This window comes from Lissotriton vulgaris, unplaced genomic scaffold (assembly GCF_964263255.1).
Source record: "Lissotriton vulgaris unplaced genomic scaffold, aLisVul1.2 SCAFFOLD_451, whole genome shotgun sequence".
Lineage (NCBI taxonomy): Eukaryota > Metazoa > Chordata > Amphibia > Caudata > Salamandridae > Lissotriton > Lissotriton vulgaris.
In genome coordinates, this window is record NW_028248472.1 from 642,384 (window position 1) to 664,349 (window position 21,966).

General features: G+C 47.1%; 2 pseudogenes; both read left to right on the plus strand.

Annotated features, from left to right (window-relative positions):
* The first annotated feature begins 233 nt into the window (after window positions 1–233).
* On the plus strand, window positions 234–1,644 carry LOC147664113 (uncharacterized; annotated as a pseudogene).
* A 2,173-nt stretch (window positions 1,645–3,817) lies between these two features.
* On the plus strand, window positions 3,818–16,357 carry LOC147664114 (uncharacterized; annotated as a pseudogene).
* Window positions 16,358–21,966: the final 5,609 nt, after the last annotated feature.

A 21,966-nucleotide genomic window follows, 5' to 3' on the forward strand; every position in this document is an offset into this window, starting at 1 on the left:
TATTCACTTCCCACTGCTAATCTCGTCCCATAATGCTTTGCAGGGGCTTTTAATTGGGACTGTATTTGTGACCATAACTGTGCTTGTGGTAGTCCTAAGAGGATGGGACCACCACCGATTCGAATCGTTCAGCAAGATGTGCTCTTTGTTTTGAAGGCATCTTCTTAGTTCTCCCCCTAGCTCCTCGAGGAATCCTTCTTCTTCTCCTGGGCACAGCACAGCGGAGCAGCAGGATGAGCAGACCTCTGAATCCATGGTGCCACAACACTGTGAAGCTGCAGAGAAAGGTGGAGTCAGATGGCACCACACAACACCACACAACACCTAAGCAGGAAGATATTCACTGAGCTGCTGGTAACTAAGATGGGGTTCACAGCAGCAGAAATCTGGTGCATCATGACGGATGCACCCAAAGGCACCTACCTGCTGACGTTCATGTCCGAACAAATCTGCAGGAGGTTTTGGCAGATGTGCTGGTCACGACGGGAGGAGAAACCCTTCTCTGACTTCCACCTGGAATGCCAGCTCGTGCTGGAGGTCAAGAGAATGACCGTGCATGTCTACAACCCACATGTCAATGTCCAAGACCTGACAACCTTCCTACGCCGCCACTGCACAGTGACTAAAGCCCCCTCCCGCAACCTGGACAGTGATGGCATCTGGGATGGTAAATGGACAGCAATGGTGAAGCTGAAGGAGGACCCGTTGGCCCCAGATGGAATTTGCCACCCCCCTTCCAGTGTCTCTCCTGGGCGCGACTCAGTATACCTGTACTACCCTGGGCAGCCCAAACTATGCAACAGGTGCAGCAAACCAGGCCACACTGGCAAAGACTGCACAGCGCAAATATGCAGGAACTGCAAAAAAGAAGGCCACACAGCAAAAACCTGCAAATAGAAAACCCCATGCAACCTCTGTGGGGGTGTAGGCCATCTCTTTAAGGACTGCCCAAAAAGAGCCAAATCCTACGCCCATGCTGCCCAACCTCAGTGGAGAAGCCAACCAGAGGAGGAGGAGGCAGAAGTGACCCTGCATCCAGTCCCAGCCCCGCGGCAGGAGAGGGGGACCGGGAAAGGGAAGGGCCACAACCAGAACGCGCCCAAGCCCAAGCAGGACACCGCCAAGGTCCCAGAGACACAGACACCCAACGATACCATCCCTGAGCCCGGTGTGCACAGTGAGCTAATGGAGACTCCCACCCCAACTGCCACCGAGGCCCCGGAGGAAGGTGCCTGGACAACACAGGAGCGCAGGAAAAGGAGACACTCAACGGACTCTGAAGGAGCAAGCAAGAGACCCTTGAGCACCCACAATTCCTACTCCGCGCTCGAGGATCCAGAAGAAGAAATGCAGCCGGCACAAGACACCACGAATGAGCAACTCAAGCAAGTGACAGAAGTGCTGAGGGAGATGAGGGCGCTGGCAAACTCCATGGAAGCATCCCCACCCCCATCGCCAACAAGAGTAGAAGAGGTTGAGATCACCATCGAGGGCCAAGAGCAAGACCTGCCCGTCACCCCAGAGGAGGCAGACCACGAGCCCAGCCAAGAAGGCGGAGCAGCCATCGTGCAACAGCAAGCAACAGCCGCCGGGCAGGAAAGCCCAGCACAAGAGACCCGACAGGAGGCTCAACCAGCCCCGTAAGTAGCCTTGTCGAATGTTTTTGCAACCAATTGCCTTGACTTGATAATTAGTCTTTAAGTATTAAGTTTACTCTTAAAAACTAATTAATGATGGCTATTTCATTATTTTCCATAAATGTCAGAAGTATTAGAGACAGGCGCAGATGTGCTAGTACTTTGAGTTTTCTTGCCAGCCAGGAGTGTGATGTGTACATGATTCAGGAATGCTCCATCCCCTTTGCAACGTCATACTCCCACCTAGAGCAGCAGTGGACCATAGGGCCTTCCTTTTGGTCTGGGGGGAACAGCAGTAGGTCTGTAGGAGTGGCTACCTTAGTCAGAGGAAGGCGTTTCACGATGGACTCAGTCACCGAGCTGGAGGGCAGCAGGGCTCTTGTCGTCGACGGTTCGTGGGCAGGAGAGCCAGTTAGACTCATCAACGTGTACGCCCCTTCTGACGTATGCGAGCGACGGGAGCTGTTTCAGCGCCTCAGGCCACAGTTGGTCACCTCTAGAACAATTTTGATGGGTGGGGATTTTAACTGTATTCTAGAAGCAGGTGGTAGATGTGGGGCCAGGGCTGGGGAAGGACGGATGGATGACGCTGCGAGACTACTGGTAGAGATGGTGGGGGAGGCCTCCCTGACAGACGTCATTGGGACCATGGGGGCGGACGCCAGGAACTTCACCTGGAGTCGCCCTGATGGTTCCTTGCGCTCCGGGATAGACTTCATCTTCACCTCTCAATCAGTGAAGCTCAAGCAACATTCAATGGTGACAGTTCATTTCTCTGACCACAGAGCTATCCACTTCCAAGGGGAACCGACGGGCAAGTTCCTGACAGGTCCAGGCACTTGGAAACTGAATAGCTCTCTGCTGGAGAAAGAGGGTGTGATGGAGGTGTTGAGGGAGACATACACCCAGTGGCAGGCCATGAAAGACACATTCGAGTCCACAGGGAAATGGTGGGAGTGGGTCAAGGGCAGGCTCCAGGATTTTTTCAAGAATGTGGGCAGGCAGGTTGAAAGGGGGAGAAAGAGGGAGTTCAGTAGACTACAGCAAGAGCTGCAAGAACTGCACGACCTCCAACTCCGGGGATGGGACGTCATGAGCCCCCTGGAAGAAGTCAAGAAAGAGCTGAGCGAGCACTTTCACGACGAATCCAGGAGGATCATTTTCCGTTCCAAGGTGGAGAACTTGGAGAAGGGGGAGAAATGCAACTCCTTCTTCTTTAAGAAAATCCACTCTTCGCACACCCCTCTGGTTCAACTGCGCAATAAGGAGGGGACCCTCTGTGACACAAGGGAGGACATTAAGAAGGTAGTGACAGATTTCTATGGGGACCTCTACTCAGAGAAGAGGTCAGAGGGAGACCAGGCAGAAAAGTTTCTGTCTGGTATCCCAAGAACTGTTTCCCCAACAGTGAGAGAAGCCCTAAATGCCCCCTGACTTTGGACGAGCTGCACCTTGCAGTGAAATCCTTCAAGTCAGGAAAGACACCAGGTAGTGATGGTCTCCCAGTCGAGTTCTATGCCTCACTGTGGGACCTAGTGGGACCGGATCTCCTGCAGGTGTATGAGGAGATGGAGAGCGAGGGAATCATGCCCCGCACTCTGAGGGAAGGAATGATTGCTCTCTTGTATAAACATAAGGGGGAGAGATGTGACCTAAAGAACTGGCATCCCATCTCTCTCCTGAATGTAGACTACAAGATCCTTGCAAAGACACTAGTGAACAGACTGAAGGGCGCCATGGGAGAGTTAGTACACCCAGACCAGACCTGTGGGGTCCCGGGGCGCAGGGGCGCAAATAGCCTGGCACTGATAAGGGACACGATCCAGTACATCACGGACCGCAAGATCCGGGCTGCACTGGTCTGTCTAGATCAGGAGAAGGCATTCAACCACATCTCCCATGAGTTCATGGAGAGGGTTCTGCGCGGGTTTGGGCTGGGGGAGCGCTTCTGCGGTTACGTTAAAGTAATGTATAAAGACATCTTCAGTTCAGTCATTGTAAATGGTTGTAAAACAGACCCCTTTCCTATCAGGTCCGGGGTAAGACAAGGCTGCCCGCTCTCGCCACCTCTGTTTGTTTTGGTTATAGAACTTCTTGCCGAGTACATCAGGAAGAACCCAAACATCAGAGGGATCCAGACACCCGTCGATGCGAAGAAGGAGGTCAAGTGTTCGCTGAACATGGACGATGTCACCCTCTTCTGCGCGGATGGAGAATCAGCCAAATCCCTGCTGGAGGCGTGCACAGACTTCGGAAAGGCATCAGGGGCGTGAATCAACGTGGACAAGTCGCAGGCCAAACTCTTCGGGCGATGGGACCTCTGCAACGAGCCTCTCCCCTTCCCCATCGAGGCAGGACTGATGAAGATCCTCGGCGTCTGGTTTGGAGGACATGGGGCAGCAGCGAAGAGCTGGAACGAACACCTGGCCAAGGTGAAGCAGAAACTGGGTCTCTGGAGCCTGAGAAACCTGAGCATTGAGGGGAAGGCTCTGGTGCTCAGGAACGACGCCCTGCCCGTGCTGCAATATGTGACACAGGCCTGGCCACTCCTGGCCAACGTAGCACGGGCCATAAACAGCATGGTGTTCCACTTCGTCTGGCACTCAAAGATGGACAGGGTGAAACGGTCGGTCATGCACAAGGAGCACCGCAAAGGGGGGAAGGCAGTCCCCGACATCCCAACAATCCTCAGGGCTTTCTTTGTGTGTGGCTGCATCCGAATAACTCTGTTAAATATGAACAAGGACCACTCTGCCTACAAAGTCTTCCGCTTTTTCCTCCTCCCGGTGTGGAGACGGCTGGGATGGGATAAGTGGGAAAATGCAGTAACTTTCAACTGGGACCTTCCATGGTACTACAGGGAGGTGGAAAAGTTTGTGGGTGAATTTGGGCTGAACTGTGTCACTCCTCGCCTTTGGAAGCCCAGGACAATCCGCAAACTGATCAGGACCAGGGACACCACCGAACCAGTAAGCGACCTGCCCCAGCAACGGCAGCGCACGTGTGGGGGAATGTATCCTCCCCAAGCCTGACCAACAGACACAAGGACATAGCATGGATGTCTGTGAAGGGGGGCCTGCCAGTAAGGTCCTTCATGCACAGCAGAGGCCTGTGCCCGCACAGGAACTGTCCAAGGGGATGCCCCGCAGAGGAATCTGCACACCATCTCTTCTGGGCCTGCCCCTTTGCCCAGAGACTACGGGCTGTCTTACGCCAAGTGAGGTAATTAAAATTTTATGGTCAAGTATGTCCCCAACGTTTACCCTCACGTTCCATGTATATGTAACTTCCCTCCCCAATCGAATCTAAAGACGCAAACACTTATGCGTCCAACGTTAACATGTCCTCTATCGGATCCACCATGAATGGATCGATAATTCAGTTCCTAAATATGCCATGCCAACGTCTTTACATGGTGCATGTTAAATTGTCGAATTGCATTCGTTTCTAAGGCTCCACAGGGCCCAGACGCAGGTCCAGGCCTCAAGCCTTCTGAGACACTCCGAGAGATGCAGCCCCGCCCGCATCCCTGACCTCTGCCTTACTTACTGCCAAGCACCGCGGTGCCCGGCTCAGCCCGGCCTGCCTGCCAAGATGGTATTTTGCCTTCAAGTTATCTGTTCAGCTCCCCGGATTCACATTCCTAACTAACGAACAGGATAAACATATCCTGCCTGCATAAAATATAGTCCAGTCTTTCTGTCTCCATGCAAGTGATTTACTGAACCAGCTTCCATAGAAAACCCGTAGTTCCATTTAATACATAAAGAAATATATGCATCTCCTATTCTTTAGTGACAAGTAGCCTTTACCCTGATAGCCTTTAGTTTCTAGCAACATGTTCTCTAAACACCAGATATCAGATATGTTATAGGAACAGGTCGATCTGACATCCCAGACTTCAGTCTCCTCTATACGTGCTAAGAGTCAGAGCCCCCAGCTCTCCCTAGTCACACGTCATGATCAGTTTGCGCGCACCAGTAGGTCAAAGGTTCCAGCTGCTCATGTCACCCCCTCCATGAATCCACCCACTTGTGACACTTTCTTGTGACGTTTACAGAACACACCTCCATGTACGCCTTCTTGCTACGCACATGTATTCTTATCTTTTCTTTTCACTTGTTACGCCTATTGTATCCGTCACTATTGTACAGTTTTACTATATATATTGTGTACTGTTAGTAAATCGTTGAATTCCCATCCTGAACCTTAGAGGTGATGGATCCTGATTTTCCACTTGCTCGAGCTTGTTAACTAAAGCCCGTATGACTCAGATACCACGGACTCTGCCTCTTATTTGATTGAGCTATTCTTGTTAATTAATTATACGGTAAAAAAGAGTATCCGGTAAATTTATTTACCACATAATTTGGTGCCCGAACAGGGACCCCTCCCCCACTCCACGTGCCGGCGATGCGTCGCAGGCTTTGACCCCTTCTACAGTCGTGACGGACGTCTCGCGCATCTGCAGGTATTCCTGTATCTCCCTCAGGCCCACGGAGGAGACGGAGACTGTGTCAGCATCCAGACGAGGCGGTGAGGAGTGCGGAGGATCCCGACCAGAGCCCAGCCGAGAGAGCAGTGTCCGAGGTGTCCAGAGGCCCACCTGTTCCGAAGCATCGAGGCGCATGCGTAGTGCGTAGCAGTCCAGTCCAGTGTCGAGTTTCCGAGGCCTTCAAGTTCAAGTATTGCTCCCGGTGAGTACCGTTGCTAGGGACGCATCAAGACGGGTGCATTGGTTTGTGTCCGGTCAAGACAGGTCTGGGTACACAGCCCTGGTCCGTACGTGTTCACTTAGGTGAGCGCGGTATGACGTGTCTCTTTATGGGACCGGTCTGTACTGTTTAGCAGTGCATCAAGTAATTCATGTTCAAGTATTGTCTCTCGAGATTTCAAGTATTATGTTATATGTTCTAGATACTAGATAGCATCTGTAATGTGTTTTATGTCGTGGTATGAATGACTGTTTGCATTTCATTATTGTGTTTATTGTGTTCAAGTAAGTATTACGATGCTTTTATTCTCGAAATTATGTCAGATAGGAACTAGGAAAGGGATACTGGAAGAAGCAGTGCCTGTCCCGCCTAGGGACTCTCCAGGGCACTTTATGTACCAGAAGCATGGCTTAGATGCCATACTGTATATGGACTTGTGGGTAGATTACACTAAGAATCTAGAAGAGAAATATAAATGGCCCGTTACAGGGACATGGGATGCTGATTGCATCATAAGGGTAGAAGAAGCACTCTGGAAAAAGAAATCTAGACAGTCACAGAAAGATGCCATTGAATTATGGCGTAAAGAATCACATAGAAGAACAGAGAAAGAACTCCGAAAAGCAGATAAACATAGGGAAGATGCCGAAAAGGTCAGAGAAAAAGAATTAATAGAAGAAGGTGAACGAGTTAGGTTCGAACAAAGAGACCGACAGCGTAGTGCCCTTATGAATGGCATGTATCCTCTTATGGCCGAGGGTCTTCCTAAAGCCGTTCCGGAAATGCCAAGTAATTTACCGCCGCCATTGGTCCCGACTAAAGTGCGTCATAACAAGACTGCAGCTGATATTTTTCTTTCCTCCTATTTGGATGGCATAGCTCCAGCTTATACTAACGTACCCGTACTACCCGTTGATAACGTACAGCAGCCTGCTCCGGTTGCTCAAGTCACGACCCCGCCACGTAATCTAACTTCCGTGCCCGCTGTCACTTCCACTAGTTTTCCCCTTACTACTGGTCCTCGTAATCCTTTTACGACAGACGCAACTCAGGGCTCCACCCCATTACAGATACCTGCCGCACAGTCAGGTTATGCTCACGCTTCCGTTCCGGGAGGTGCCGTAGGTGGCCTCCCTCACACCCCGCCACAGTTACATCGATTGTCAATCAGAGAATTAGCAATGCAACGTACGCCAAAAGCAAGCACATCTGAAAAGCTTAAACAAGCACTTGGAGATTGTAGATATGATCCCGTACCTGGCAAGCAAGGAGACATGGTATTAGCATCGTTACGTCTAAGACGTGTTACAGATTATTTAATGACATTACCAGAAATGCCAGAACATCTAGACAAGATATATCACTTTGTTCGAACGGGGGAGGGTCCAGAAAGTGTTCGTGAGGCCATGGCATATCAGAAAGTCGAGACTCAAGGGTTAATAATGCGATTTTTGATTAATTGTTTGATAAGGGAACAAGATCAGCCAGGTTTTCCGCAAGAAAGGATGCAAGGTTTGACAAGATGGAGCCAGAATATTGCCGACTGTAAACATGATAAACAGACTTGTATAGATGCCATGTCCAGAAAGATCCGTAAAGAAATAGTAGCTATACATGCTCAACGCAAAGCAAATAGGACACTCGAGTCAGACGACAAAGACACCTCAGAGGAGGAAGAACCAGAGAATATAGCAGTGACTCAAGATACGATAGCATATGTAGGTAGAGCGAAACTCCCTAAACAGTATTCGTTTGATAGGTCTTTTGAGAAACCGATCCGCCTAGAAAGTAAAAGACGTTTTCATTCTGCTATGTCAGATCAGTGTTCCCTCGAACACTTATTCCAAGCCACAGATAAAATCCTGAAAGAAAGAATAGGTTACCATGAACTTAGCACAATGCGTGAACAAGAACTAGCACGGTCCGCAGTACAGTGGGCCGATAATGACAGCGTATATAAGGATGATTCAGTAGCGCAAACATTTTTGAGTTTTACCCCGACTGAACAACGTTTAGTTGGTATGTACATGATTCAGCATATCATTATGCTATATGAAAATCAGCATTCTGAACCAGGTCCCTTACACAATGTATTAGATGAGTTACTCCTGAACAGATGGAGAGGCCTAGGTACTGATTTGATTAATGTTATTCTTGAACAACGTCATAGATACAGAACATTTCTGACTTCACATTATGTTCCTGTTCCACCCCCAGTAAGTTATCCTTTTCACCTAGACAGACAGAACCCATTGCGAGAAGTCCACCCCGTTCAGTCAGCTCCAGGGGGTGCGCTTCAACGCGTATTTGTATACACGCCCATTACTGAAATAGAATTATTGGAAATGAAGAAAATAGTGCCGAGTCATGATAAAGACCCTGCTGGGTTTCACCGTGAATTAAAAGACATGTTACTGATGGGAGATTACACATATCCCGATATAATGAAAATATTGAAAGTATTATTGCCTGCCGGTATTTACGAAAAACTCAAAGAAAAAGAATGGGAGGTGGGAGATAAAAAGATTAATTGGACTGAATTAGAAAACGAAGAAACCGGACGAACCCCAGGTTTAGGTCTTGGGGAGAAAACTAAAGCATTACCAGGATTATTAGTATAGGTTTTGCCTAGATTATTGACAACGAAAAAGGAAGACTGGGATGCAATCTCAGCCTGCAAACAGAAACAAGACGAAGACACTAGTGATTTTTATTCTAGATTCGAGAAATGTTTTATTATTAATAGTGGCCTGAAAGCAAGTAGCGAGTCGTATCCACATCTGTTCGTGACCAAATTAGTCGAGAATTCCTTATCCCAAGTTAAGAACCGTGTACTAAAAGTCGAGAGCACATGGCAAGCAAATACTCCTTCCCAAATGTTACAAATGTTACAGTACCACCAGAACAGAATCAGGGAGGAACATGATCATGAACAAAGACGTATGAAGGATACCAAAATGAAAGTTTTAGTGGCTCAGTCAGTTCCAGCTAATGGTCAGAAAAGGGGTACGATACAGTCCAACAATCCGACAGCTCCTGTTAAAGGGACATGTAATTACTGTAAACAGCCAGGTCACTATGTAAACGAGTGTGCAGTTTTGAAACACAACATAGCTACAGGTAAAACGAAAGAAAGGCCGCATCCGCCTAGACAAGATCAGGTCCAGCATCATGTTCCGCAAAATGTGCAGCATACGCAGAATTTACCACAGACCGTAGCAGTTCCGCAACAACAACCCATTACTGCAACACAGCAAGTTACGTCACAGATGTACCAGTATGCTCAGTCAGAGTACCCAGATTATCAACAGTATACATGAAACAGCCTAGAGAGGGAAGTAGGCTTGCCTCTCATCGAGATTCCTGTAGATCAAGAGGGTCCGTATGTGCATAGTCAGGTATTAGGCAAGGACAGAAAGTTTTTGATTGATACAGGGGCAAGCAGAACTACAATTAGTCATGACGAAGTTCCAGGGGCACCCCTCTCAGGCTCACAGAATGTTTCCCTTGGCTTTTCAGGAAAACCTATTGTTAATGAAGTATCGAAACCAGTTCCCCTAGCAGTTGGTCCATTGTCCCGTACTACAGACTTGTTACTTACGAAATCATGTCCAGAAAATGTACTTGGTATTAAAACACTGAAAGCTCTAGGAGCTGTAATTTGTTGTTCCCCGGAAGGAGTAAGGTTATTCCTTCGGGATTTCAAGGGTCATTATGTGTTGAGAGATTTTGATCCCAGGTTACAGAATGTTCCTGCACATTTATGGGCACAAGGTCCAACTGATGTAGGTTGTATACACATTACACCATACCGTGTTACACTCAAGCCAGGAGTTGTATTACCCCGAATCCGACAATACAAGTTACCACCTGATGCTGTAGTGGCTTTACTGAAAATTGTTGATGAACTCATTGCTCAAGGAGTGGTTGTAGAAACCGACTCAAATGTTTGTAATTCCCCTATCATTCCAATTCTTAAACGTACTGATCCGAATGCACCTCCAGTCTATCGGTTGGTGATTGATCTTCGCGAATTGAATAAATGTATCATACCACAATACCCTGTGGTCCCAGACATTTCGTCATTATTGACAGCTATTGATTCAGAAGCAACGTTCTTTACTGTAATAGATCTCAAGAACGCCTTCTTTAGTGTCCCCATTCATCCGGAAAGCCAATTCCTTTTCGGATTCTGTTTAAATGGTCGCAGCTTCAAATTTGCACGTGCTCCTCAAGGATTTACAGAAAGCCCCAGCATCTAGTCAAGCACTGAAACGACAACTAGACAATATACACATGCCTACTGACACAGCCCTACTCCAATATGTCGATGATCTTTTGATCACAGCCCGAACAGAACGAAATTGTGAAGAAGCATCACTGACTGTACTGTATTTTCTGGCAGACAAGGGACACAAGGTGTCCCCTTCAAAGCTACAGTTCTGTGTCCAGCAAGTGGTTTACTTAGGACACTTGCTGTCCAAGTGGGGTAGACAGCTTACACCTGACCGTATTCAGTTAATTGCACAATTGCCACAGCCCAAGACACAAAAGGAAGTACGAGCTTTTATTGGACTCACATCTTACTGCAGACAATGGATTCCTCAGTACGCATATCTATCCAAGCCACTGATACAATTGACAACACAGGAGGCAGCGACATCGACTGTCCTCCCTTGGACTCAGGAACATACACAAGCTTTTGACGAATTAAAGAAAGCCTTATGTCAAGCACCTGTTCTAGCGACACCATGTTACAGTAAACCTTTTACACTTTTTGTCACAGAACGCGATGGTACAGCATTATCAGTTCTCACACAGGTTCAAGCAGACAAACACAAACCGTGTGCATATTTTTCGAGTACATTAGATCCAGTAGCCCAGGCTTTGCCTGCGTGCTTAAAGTCAGTTGCAGCGACAGCTCTAGCAATCAGACAAAGTGACTCCATAGTGTTAGGACATCCTTTGACAGTACAGGTTCCACACTCCGTGGAAGTTCTCTTAAACAGAACACAGACTCAGCACTTGACTATAGCACGACTGACAGGTTATGAATTGACATTGTTTCAGCCACACATAGAAATCAGACGCTGCAATACGTTAAATCCTGCTACACTGTTGCCTTCGACTACAACAGACCCTACACCACACGACTGTGTGGAAGTCATTAATACTATCACGAAACCCAGACAAGACTTGACAGATATTGCATTGCCTGATCCAGACCTGACACTTTATGTGGATGGTTCATGTATGAGAACAATTACAGGAGAGCTAGTAGCCACATATGCAGTGACTACTGAAACTGAAGTCATAGAAACACATTGCATTGATACCTTGTCAGCTCAAGCAGCAGAGCTCATTGCTCTGACCCAAGCCTGTATACGAGCCAAGAACCTTAAAGTAAACATATACACAGACTCACGTTATGCATTTGGAGTCGTACACGATTTCGGTGTACTCTGGCAAGAAAGAGGTTTCATGACCTCTCATGGGGCCAAGATTCAGCATGGTCCCCTTATACAAGCTCTGTTAGAAGCAATACATTTGCCTACATCCATAGCCATCATGAAGTGCATAGCACATACTAAAGTCACTGACACTATTTCCCAGGGTAACGACCTGGCAGACCGAACAGCCAAGCTTACAGCTCAGACTCCAGACATTCCAGCTGACATGACAAAGACAGACTCATTACCGACACACTGCATGACAGTTAGGGACCCCATACAAGATGTACTCGATATACAGACACATGCTACTCCAGACGAAATCAAGAAATGGACTGAACAAGGAGGGGTCCGAACAGATCAAGGATGGGTGATGAAGGGAAAAGCCACTTGGTTTCTTCCGACTCTATGGTTCAAGTTATCATTGATACAGCACATAGTCCAGCACATTTAGGAGAGAAAGCCATGTTAGACAGTTTACAGAACCTTTGGTTCAACAAGCATTTACGAGCAGCAGCAAAACAGAAAGTGCGTACCTGCATGATCTGTTGTCAGTTCAATCCAGGAAAAGGTATTTCCGTGGAACAAGGTGGATTTTATCCTCCTGACCATCCTTTTGAAGTTCTCCAAATGGATTATATCCAAATGGACCGATGCCGAGGTTTCAAGTACATCCTAGTAGTCGTGTGTGCCCTATCCAGATGGACAGAAGCATATCCAGTCCCAGATTACACTGCTCCAACCACTGCCAAACAGTTGGTTCGCGAGTTCTTCCCACGATTTGGTTTGCCTCGTATCGTGTATTCAGATAATGGTCAGCCATTCTCGTCCGAACTTATGAAGCACGTTTCCCTTCTGTTAGGTTATCAATGGAAGTTCCACTGTGTTCGGCATCCCGAAGCAGCTGGTTTAGTCGAGCGACACAATCAGACTCTGAAAACACGTCTTGCCAAGGTCTGTGCAGAAAAGGGTGTAGACTGGATAGTAGCCCTTCCAGTTGCTCTCTTCTATATGAGAATGGTAGCCCATTCTAGGACAGGGCTATCCCCGTATGAAGTGGTCTTTGGTAGGCCACCGAATATGTGGGGGACGCCTATGCCACGTAAGATCACTGATGTTGACAGTACTATGCTGACAGATTACCTTGCTTCCTTGATGTCTGCACTACAATCATGTCGTTCACAGGTTGCTGCAGCCTTCCCAGACAACACCGAGGTGAAGCCACACAAGATCGTCCCTGGTGATTATGTCTACGTCAGGAATTTTGACCGGACGAGTCCTCTGGAGCCCCGTTGGAAGGAGCCGAAGTTGGTTTTGTTAACTACAAGGACAGCGGTGAAGCTCGAAGGAAGAAAAGGGTGGCTGCATTCGAGCCACGTTAAGACATTTTATGGACTGCCTCCAAAGACTGTTTCCCAGGACTCCCACATTCCAGAGACCGATACTAAACTCCCCCTGTTAGAGAAAACTCCGTCCCAGGAGTATAAATTAAAATTGAGGTCTAGTAAGTCAGACAGTTTAATTGTTTAAGTCCCCCCCTGGGTGAAGCGGTTAGACAGATTCTTGACATGTATAAGATAGACCCCAATAGAGAGGGAGATAGACAGGAGATCAAGAAACGAAAATATTGCAAAAATCTCCGCAGCTATTGTGTTGTTACACTACTTTTTATGTTATTTCTGAGTCTTACAATAATCTGCATTGGTTGGTTGTTACATATTTATGTTCCTATTGGTTCACATGAACACTCTTTTTCTAATGACACTGCAGAGCACACGTTTAGTGATCTGCCCCCTCACGAGTTATCTTATAGGCTTGCGCTGCGCAACAATACATTCATCCGTATGTTACACCATTCTCACCAGACCAGCAATGCCACTAATTGCTGGATATGTGGCCGACTCCCTCCCTACCAGAATTACAAGGGAGCTCTGCCCCTCTTTCCTTATCAGTTTACACATAATGGTTCCTGTGGTGCATGGTTTAGTTTAATATCTTCTTTAGACACTGATTCCAGAGTTTCCCAAGGCAATTGGATATGGGGAAACCTGAACACAGTCATGAACAAGGCATGTTTCCCAGACGAGGAAGGTCTTCCACAAAGGACAGGGACCGATCTAGAAAATGAAGTATATGGTTTAGGTAATTTTACACTTAACCTCATGATTCTGAATGTCCAATCCGAGACCAGTCCAGACTTGCCATCAATAACTGTCTTACCCGTAAAAGGTAAATTATGTGTTAGAAAGAATGGTTCAGTACATCTAGGACACAGTGAGTGTACTACTGTGGTCGAATTCAGTGACAAAGGCAAGTCTACATTCAAAGCTTCACGCCATTCGTATTTTATTTGTGGTCAGACAGCTTATATACGTTTGCCACTAGATTGGGATGGAACATGTTATATTGCATTCTTACTGCCACCTATTTTCCTAGCCCCATCTGATTACCATAGAAATTCACGTCTTACTCATGTTAGACAAAAGAGAGATTTCCCAATTGTCGATCAGACTGAAACTACGTTAGAACAGTATACAGATTTCAATAAAGGATTCTTTTTCTTTCTAGGTCCAGTTTCCAATAGTAAGTTAATACGTAAATTGACAAGAACCCTTGAAGCTGTAGTAAATGAAACTACTTCTGCCCTAGGTAACTTAACAGAGGAACAGTCTGCTATGAGACTTGTTGTCCTTCAGAATCGTCTCGTCCTTGACGTCATCCTGGCCGATAGGGGTGGGGCTTGTAGAGTCATCGGATCCAGTTGTTGCGTTTTCATTCCTAATAACGCACCGTCAGTCTATAAAGCAATAACAAGGCTTCATGAAATAGCTCACCAGCTACACCAGAATCCAGGCACCTGGACTTGGTCCGGTTGGTTCTGGAGTGTAATCTCTGCATGGGGATGGAAAGTACTGTCATTCTTAGGTATCTCACTGCTCATAGTATTCAGTTGTTGTCTATGCTTACAATGTGGGCCATCGATTTGCGGATTGTGCGCCACAATATGTATTCCACGTTCTAGTCCAAGTTCACATTCCAGTATGATAAAAGACTAGCGGATGATGCTCTATGAACAGATAGATGGTCTTATGAATATTGATGTTACATGAAGGAGACGTGGGGGACAAGAAGGGAATGAGGTAATTAAAATTTTATGGTCAAGTATGTCCCCAACGTTTACCCTCACGTTCCATGTACATGTAACTTCCCTCCCCAATCGAATCTAAAGACGCAGACACTTATGCGTCCAACGTTAACATGTCCTCTATCGGATCCACCATGAATGGATCGATAATTCAGTTCCTAAATATGCCATGCCAACGTCTTTACATGGTGCATGTTAAATTGTCGAATTGCATTCGTTTATAAGGCTCCACAGGGCCCAGACGCAGGTCCAGGCCTCAAGCCTTCTGAGACACTCCGAGAGATGCAGCCCCGCCCGCATCCCTGACCTCTGCCTTACTTACTGCCAAGCACCGCGGTGCCCGGCTCAGCCCGGCCTGCCTGCCAAGATGGTATTTTGCCTTCAAGTTATCTGTTCAGCTCCCCGGATTCACATTCCTAACTAACGAACAGGATAAACGTATCCTGCCTGCATAAAATATAGTCCAGTCTTTCTGTCTCCATGCAAGTGATTTACTGAACCAGCTTCCATAGAAAACCCGTAGTTCCATTTAATACATAAAGAAATATATGCATCTCCTATTCTTTAGTGACAAGTAGCCTTTACCCTGATAGCCTTTAGTTTCTAGCAACATGTTCTCTAAACACCAGATATCAGATATGTTATAGGAACAGGTCGATCTGACATCCCAGACTTCAGTCTCCTCTATACGTGCTAAGAGTCAGAGCCCCCAGCTCTCCCTAGTCACACACGTCATGATCAGTTTGCGCGCACCAGTAGGTCAAAGGTTCCAGCTGCTCATGTCACCCCCTCCATGAATCCACCCACTTGTGACACTTTCTTGTGATGTTTACAGAACACACCTCCATGTACGCCTTCTTGCTACGCACATGTATTCTTATCTTTTCTTTTCACTTGTTACGCCTATTGTATCCGTCACTATTGTACAGTTTTACTATATATATTGTGTACTGTTAATAAATCGTTGAATTCCCATCCTGAACCTTAGAGGTGATGGATCCTGATTTTCCACTTGCTCGAGCTTGTTAACTAAAGCCCGTATGACTCAGATACCACGGACTCTGCCTCTTATTTGATTGAGCTATTCTTGTTAATTAATTATACGGTAAAAAAGAGTATCCGGTAAATTTATTTACCACACAAGAACTGCTAGCCCTCATCCCCTACGAGAACATTACTGAACAGTCCATGATGTATGGGCTGTTTCCAGGGACACACACAGAGGAAGCTATCCAGGGGTGCTGGAGGCTCCTTTGCTGTATTAAAGACATTCTCCTGTTCGCCAGGACCCGCCTGGTGACCAATGGAGAGGTGGTGAACCGAGAAGGGTGCCGCAGGATGGTGCTCAGCCTGCTTAGAGACTATGCAGCCACGGACAAGCAGAAAAGTGAGGAAGGGGAAGAACTGTAACACCCCCCTACCCCACTAGACTCTTTAAAGTGGCCCCATTAAAAACTGCAAACGCTATCTGCAGACATTCTTGAACCTCAAACTGACGACTTGTAAAATGTTTAAATACATTGATTAAAAAGTTAAAGTGGACTGACTTCCCTAAGGGGGAGGTACCACTTCCTTGAAAACTATGTATCGCAAACTTTTAAGTACTTAATAAAAGTCTTTGCAAAAAAATTTTTTTTTTTAAATAATTGTTATTTTATCTTGAATACATGAGGTTTCTGTTTTAATAATTGGAAATCTGACTGTAGTAATCCATTAGAACTAGCTCTGATTTAAAGTGTTTGTATGTGGAAAACCGTTAGGTTTTATGAAGGCCCTCACCCACCAACCTAGTTGGTGACATTCTTCATCATCGCCACCCGATTCGACGCCAGGTTACTGCGGAGCGGGTTTTTTTTGTTTGTGAGGGTGCTGTGAGTGTGCTCTGAGTGAGGTTTAACCGCATGCGCGCTAGCGGAATTCCGCTAGCGCGCTGGGTTTTTCAAAATCGCACTTTGCGTGACGAGCTGGGCTCGTCATCAGTGTGCGAGCGGGCTACACCATGACGAGCCCAGCTCGTCATGAGTGTCGAAGGGGTTAAAATACTGTCCTAGGGGTCCCAAAGACTGTTTTAATGGTGGGCCCCAGGCAGTCAATAAAAACAAAGGCTTTTGGACGTGCACGGTGGGCTTCAGGCCTCCAACGTCCTGTGCGATCAACTAGTTTCAGCCAGGCATTTTCTTCTACTGGCTTTCTTCAGGACCTTATATGTGTAGGGTATTACAGGGGTTTGTATGAGTTTGTCAGTGCCCTGTGTGTAACACACACACTATGGTGCTTATATGTGCAAGAGGTGTTTCCTCTCGAGTTGTACCTGTGGGGGTAAAGAAAACAGACATAACATTTAAGTAAAGGCTCCTTGTAGCAGGCTAAAAGCATTCAGTGAGGCCGCGCTGGGTGCCTAGAGGTGACCACAGACAAGGCGGTTGTGTTGGCGTCAGTGGCGGGTAGTGAAAGTGTGGCCGATCTCACAATATGCGTTAATGTATGTGAAATTAATCCTAAGTACCGTAACCAAAGTAAACAGTGGTGAAGGAATAAAACATTAAAAGGGGAGTTGCTTACACCAGATTTAAGCGAACAACTCAGCATGGAGCTCAGCCGGGGGCCAGGACCATGAGCACTCTAAATTGGGGGAAGAAAAGGAAAAAGGCTGTTGGGGGAGGGGGGTAGTCTGGACCCAACAAGGAAACGGTAAAAGGATGCACACACAAACACGGCCGGGGGCAGCATTAATGGTGGCTGTACGGTTAACAAAGTCGAGCTCAGGTACTTACTGCGCGATGTCCCTGGGCCCGCAATGAACCTGTTGTCCGGGCAGAGGCTCCGTGAGAAATGAGCATCAGTGTGGAGAGCGCTTAAATACCAGGAGAAAGTGCCAGGTGTTGCTTGTTAGCAGTGTCAGATGTTCTGGCCTGGGCACTTGTAGCGGGCGTGTTCAGCTTCCTGTTGTCTTGAGGAGTTGCCTGTTGTAGAGGAAATGTATGTATGTATGTATACTTGTAAAGCGCACTGTTACCCCATCACTCGGGGCGTCCTGGCGCTGTATACCGCTGGGGAACCCGTCCTGGCTTTCCCTGTGAGAAGGCACCCACAAGGTGAAGCCAGGCATCGCCGGCGCTGCTAGTGGAGATTAAGCAAGCTGCAGAGTGGGACCCATGGTTAGCGTAGGCACCTAGGTGAGAATTATCGAGTCCGCGGACATTGACCCAAGACCCTGCCGCGTCGGGAATTGAACCCTGGTCCTGGGCCGACCTCTGCTTCAGGGTATGCCGCTTCTAACCAGTGAGCCTCACTTCTCCACTTCTTGAGAAGAAAGACCCGCAGTAGAGGAAATAGAAGAAAAATAGAAGAAAGGCGTGCATGCTGGTGTATGTAGCGCTTTTTCAAATTTTTCTCATTGGCGCTGCTAGGCAGGATTACAAAAGCCTAGATCGTTTATATGCGCGTGCAAGTGTGCAGTCATGTAGGAGAGTGCTAATCCATATTGGGGCAGTCGCGCTCCATCTGTGCACTGTAATGGAGGGACGCCCTCTCTATTTATGCATATTGCAGCAGCTAGGCGGGACAAAGATGGTAACGGGCGCTAGTATGCAGTGATGTTGATGCATATTGGTTCTCCCATGAAGGGAGGTGATGAACCCACTGTGTGGGGGCTCATGGGGATGCGCGGGGGGATTACACCTGTGGTGTTTCACGCTCTCTCCTTGGAAGGGACATTGCGGGTCGTGATGGTCCCGTATGGGTGTATACCCTGGCACGGTGTAGTAAGTCGGGCCGTGGAGGCTCAGTGCCCTGTCGGTGGAGTAAGGTTTGGGGGGCATCTTTGGGCGAGATCTAGTGTTGTCTCACAGAGTGTTGGGTTAGCGCATTCTAAGAAGGAACTGTGAGTGAGTTGGTCACAACCTAGGTGTTAGATCCAGTACGTCTCACTGTGGACGTTTGGCATTGGAACATGTGGCAGGGCAGGGGCATTCCAGGCCCAGCAAGGGCGCTGTTGGTGAGATGGCACTGGGAGAGTGTGATGTGTCAGGTATTGACAGGGGGGACGCCTTATCTACTGAGGCTGTTCCACGGAATATTATCATTCAAACCCTCCGTGTGGGTTGACAATCTGTAGATCCAGCATTGTTCTTTGGACAGTAGGTGCTTCTCGTTGTCTGTAGAGTGGACAGGGGTCTCCTCGATGACTGTCCATCTAAGGTCATTGGTGGCCTTAAGAAGTGCTCTGTGAGTTTGCTGATAGTCTTCTTGCACCGAACCGTACTTCTGTTTTCAGTGATTCCGGTGCGTACTTTTCTCGTGGTCATCCTCACGTATCGGAGCTGGCGTGGGCACTCAATCAACTACACTAGGTTGGTAGAATTGCAGTTTGTGTGCTTGCGTTGGTGCCATGTTTTACCCGTTTCCAGACTGAGGGTTTTGGTATGTTATGTTATGTTAAAATAGCTTATGTAGTGCTCAGCTGCCCCAGCAAAGGGGCGTCCCGGCGCTTTGTAGCAGATAGATAACTGACTCCGATGAGATTCAGCAGGGCATAATTCCAGAAAAGCTTAGTTTAGGGGGAAGAGATGGGTTTTGATTGCCTTTCTGAAGTCCAACAGGCCTTCCCGTTCTCGTATGTGGGCTGGTAATGAGTTCCACAATTTTGCTGCTAAGTAGCGGAAGGAGCGTCCTCCCGCTCGGCAGCGCTTAATCCGGGATACCCTGACCAGATGTTGACCTGCAAAGCGTAATACGCGAGTTGGAACATACGGGGTCAAAAGGTTGCAGAGCATTTTAGGAGTAGCAAGTTTTAAGATTTTGAAAGACAGGCATAGAGTCGTAAACTGAATTCGCTGAGCCATAGGGAGCCAATGAAGCCTCCGGATGGTATCAGAGAGAGAGGGAAGTAGGCTTGCCTCTCATCGAGATTCCTGTAGATCAAGAGGGTCCGTATGTGCATAGTCAGGTATTAGGCAAGGACAGAAAGTTTTTGATTGATACAGGGGCAAGCAGAACTACAATTAGTCATGACGAAGTTCCAGGGGCACCCCTCTCAGGCTCACAGAATGTTTCCCTTGGCTTTTCAGGAAAACCTATTGTTAATGAAGTATCGAAACCAGTTCCCCTAGCAGTTGGTCCATTGTCCCGTACTACAGACTTGTTACTTACGAAATCATGTCCAGAAAATGTACTTGGTATTAAAACACTGAAAGCTCTAGGAGCTGTAATTTGTTGTTCCCCGGAAGGAGTAAGGTTATTCCTTCGGGATTTCAAGGGTCATTATGTGTTGAGAGATTTTGATCCCAGGTTACAGAATGTTCCTGCACATTTATGGGCACAAGGTCCAACTGATGTAGGTTGTATACACATTACACCATACCGTGTTACACTCAAGCCAGGAGTTGTATTACCCCGAATCCGACAATACAAGTTACCACCTGATGCTGTAGTGGCTTTACTGAAAATTGTTGATGAACTCATTGCTCAAGGAGTGGTTGTAGAAACCGACTCAAATGTTTGTAATTTCCCTATCATTCCAATTCTTAAACGTACTGATCCGAATGCACCTCCAGTCTATCGGTTGGTGATTGATCTTCGCGAATTGAATAAATGTATCATACCACAATACCCTGTGGTCCCAGACATTTCGTCATTATTGACAGCTATTGATTCAGAAGCAACGTTCTTTACTGTAATAGATCTCAAGAACGCCTTCTTTAGTGTCCCCATTCATCCGGAAAGCCAATTCCTTTTCGGATTCTGTTTAAATGGTCGCAGCTTCAAATTTGCACGTGCTCCTCAAGGATTTACAGAAAGCCCCAGCATCTAGTCAAGCACTGAAACGACAACTAGACAGTATACACATGCCTACTGACACAGCCCTACTCCAATATGTCGATGATCTTTTGATCACAGCCCGAACAGAACGAGATTGTGAAGAAGCATCACTGACTGTACTGTATTTTCTGGCAGACAAGGGACACAAGGTGTCCCCTTCAAAGCTACAGTTCTGTGTCCAGCAAGTGGTTTACTTAGGACACTTGCTGTCCAAGTGGGGTAGACAGCTTACACCTGACCGTATTCAGTTAATTGCACAATTGCCACAGCCCAAGACACAAAAGGAAGTACGAGCTTTTATTGGACTCACATCTTACTGCAGACAATGGATTCCTCAGTACGCATATCTATCCAAGCCACTGATACAATTGACAACACAGGAGGCAGCGACATCGACTGTCCTCCCTTGGACTCAGGAACATACACAAGCTTTTGACGAATTAAAGAAAGCCTTATGTCAAGCACCTGTTCTAGCGACACCATGTTACAGTAAACCTTTTACACTTTTTGTCACAGAACGCGATGGTACAGCATTATCAGTTCTCACACAGGTTCAAGCAGACAAACACAAACCGTGTGCATATTTTTCGAGTACATTAGATCCAGTAGCCCAGGCTTTGCCTGCGTGCTTAAAGTCAGTTGCAGCGACAGCTCTAGCAATCAGACAAAGTGACTCCATAGTGTTAGGACATCCTTTGACAGTACAGGTTCCACACTCCGTGGAAGTTCTCTTAAACAGAACACAGACTCAGCACTTGACTATAGCACGACTGACAGGTTATGAATTGACATTGTTTCAGCCACACATAGAAATCAGATGCTGCAATACGTTAAATCCTGCTACACTGTTGCCTTCGACTACAACAGACCCTACACCACACGACTGTGTGGAAGTCATTAATACTATCACGAAACCCAGACAAGACTTGACAGATATTGCATTGCCTGATCCAGACCTGACACTTTATGTGGATGGTTCATGTATGAGAACAATTACAGGAGAGCTAGTAGCCACATATGCAGTGACTACTGAAACTGAAGTCATAGAAACACATCGCATTGATACCTTGTCAGCTCAAGCAGCAGAGCTCATTGCTCTGACCCAAGCCTGTATACGAGCCAAGAACCTTAAAGTAAACATATACACAGACTCACGTTATGCATTTGGAGTCGTACACGATTTCGGTGTACTCTGGCAA